Here is a 2,904-nt window from a genome sequence, read left to right on the forward strand (position 1 = left end):
GAGAGAGAGAGAGAGAGAGAGAGAGAGAGAGAGAGAGAGAGAGAGGATAACTCGCAGAGTCTGTTCTCTCTTCCCATCCTGTGAGTCCTGGGGATTGAACTCGGGTCATCTGGCTTGGCTGCAGGTGCCATTGCCTGCCAAGCCATCTCTCTCCAGTCCAGCCTTCAAATTTTTGAGCTAGGATCCCATTGCCTTTCAGGGTGACTTTTAAACTTCAATCTCCCTGCCTCTCCCAACCCCAGAACTAGGGTTACACGTGTGCCAAGGGTCCAGCCTTTCACCGAGACTGCCTAGGATGGTCTTCCTCCACGGTTAGTCATCGTTGAATTTCTTTTATGAAACACCAGGATCCCTCCATGTAAGGGGTGTGTCCATAATCAGGCTTCTACCGCCATCTACCTTCTCAGTCTGCGTGCACAATGCTCTGTCCAAGCCCTTCAGTCTCCTACCTTGGTGTAGGAGGTCCGACCCAGAGCCTCGCACTCCAACCCCCAGTCCTGAGCATATCCTTCATTTCAACCCCTCTGGGTCCTGTTCAGCTGTCCCCTGCCCCTGTGGTTAAAGTCCCTGCTCCATACCCTCCAGGTTGCTGGCTGGGATCTGGTTACATTTGTATGGATGTCCCAGAACCCCCCTCCATCTGGGGTGCCTCTCAAGGTCTGGCTAGCCATTTGAACTTCTGCTACCATGGAAACCCCTTCTAAAATTCTTCTGTTGTCATGGCTGCTAGACTGGAATAGACGAGCTCATTTGTCCAGGTTCCTTTCCTTAAGGCTCTCGTGTTACAGAATGAAATGTGTTCTCTTTCCCCTAAATTCATGTATTGAAGCATTAATCGTCAGTGTGCCTATATTTGGAAACAAGAACTCTAAGGAGTCATTTTAGTCTTTGAGATAGGACTTCTTTGCTGACCTAGAACTTAACACGTAGACCCTGCTGGTCTCAGACTCACAGAGATCCATGTGTCTCTGCGTCCTGAGTGCTGAGATTAAAGGTGTGCCCTACCATACCTGGCTTTTTCCTTAATTTTTACTTTTATTTTTACTTACAAGTTATGTGTATGTTGAGCGTGTGTGTCGTTGCTTGTGGAGGCCAGAAGTGGGAGTCAGATCCCCCAGAGATAGAATTATAGGAAGTTGTAAGCCTCCTGAGGTGGGTTCTAGAAACTGGACTTGGGTTCTCTGGAAAAGCAGTAGGTGCTCAGAACCTGTTGGTTATTCAGGCCACTTAAGAGCAAGGAAGGTAAAGCTGGGCGTGGTGGCGCACGCCTTTAATCCCAGCACTCGGGAGACAGAGGCAGGTGGATTTCTGAGTTCGAGACCGACCTGGTCTACAAAGTGAGTTCCAGGACAGCCAGGATTATACAGAGAAACCCTGTCTCAGAAAAACAAAACAAAACAAAAACATAAGAGCAAGGAAGACTTGCCCTGCCTTGAATGTCTTTGTAAACTTTGTATACTTTGTAACGGTTGTAAACCCTCAAGGCTAGAATGTGGTCACCCCCACCCCCACCCCCACCAGATCTAGCAGTCAGGTCCCTCCCCTAGACCTCTCTAACTGTCCAGCTTCCGTAACTGTCACAAAGGCCATCTATAGCCCCCGCGGCAAGAGCCTCCCCAGATTATGCTAATTAGGTGAAAACTCCGAACAAAAGGCACCAATCCCTGAACTTCCCACAGAAGCCCACCAACCCCTGAACAGGAAAGCCCACCAATCCCTGAGCTCCCCCAAGCTTAGGCCCTGAAATCCCATCAATCCTCACCCTGGAATTCTCCACCCTAGAAAGCTCAGCCTCCCAAGCACCCCCATCTAAGCATTGCACTTGGTCCGATCCCCAGCCGCTGGCTGCTGCCTCCCTGTAGCATAGGCAGCCACTCTGGGTTTATCCCTCCTCTCCCCGGACACTCTAACACATCTCTTTTATGAGATGTGTTGCCTGGTGTGACTCTCTCATCGGAAGAAGACAGGAAGCAATAAGGAGAAGAAGGGAAGAAGCAAAGAAAAGGAGCAGGGCCGAGGGTCCTGAGTCCTCGGGGTAGCTGAGGATCCCCTCCCCCGGGAGCTGCAAGGCCTCTGCCCAGGAGGCTTCCTTTCAGCGCTGTGTGGTTCCTGGGCCTCTGTGTCTCACCATACCATTCCTTTAGGACGCGGTTCCACCTCAGAGCTGTGTGGTTCCTGGGCTTCCGAGTCCCAGGACACCTTCCCATCTGTGTACACAGGCCAACATAACCCTGTCAAAATGCAAATACAGGAGAGGAGGTGGTTCCCCACCGGGAGCTGGAAGGTCCACCCTTCATTGACCTTCTCCCTCCAGTTAAGCCCTACCTCCCCAAGGTTTCACAGACTTCATAAACCTTCCCAGTCGCCAGCAGCCAGGTTCCCTGCATGCAAATTACATGAGCAGGGCAGGGCGTGGGGCGGAATCTTACTTTTAAGCGCAGAACAGAGGCAAGGACAGCCCAGTCCATACACTTAATTTTTTTCAGTATGCTTTTGCTATGTAACCCAAATTGGATTTCGGCCTCGTATATATTAGGATTACAGCCGCATATTACCAGGTCTAGCTAAAGAGAAACTTTGAGGGCTGGAGAGATTGCTCGACAGTTAAGAGTGTTTGGTGTTCTTGCAGTGGGACCCTTTTGGTTCCCAGCAACCACATGGGGTAGCTTACAATGGCCAGGAGGTCTGAAGTCCTCTTCTGGCCTCTGTGGGCACGGATCCACACATGCATATGCTTATAGACATATACACAAAATAAAAAAATACTCTTGCCGGGCGTGGTGGCGCACGCCTTTAATCCCAGCACTTGGGAGGCAGAGGCAGGCAGATTTCTGAGTTCGAGGCCAGCCTGGTCTACAAAGTGACTTCCAGGACAGCCAGGGCTAAACAGAGAAACCCTGTCTC

The sequence above is a fragment of the Mus pahari genome, chromosome 23 (genome assembly GCF_900095145.1).
Source record: "Mus pahari chromosome 23, PAHARI_EIJ_v1.1, whole genome shotgun sequence".
Classification (NCBI taxonomy): domain Eukaryota; kingdom Metazoa; phylum Chordata; class Mammalia; order Rodentia; family Muridae; genus Mus; species Mus pahari.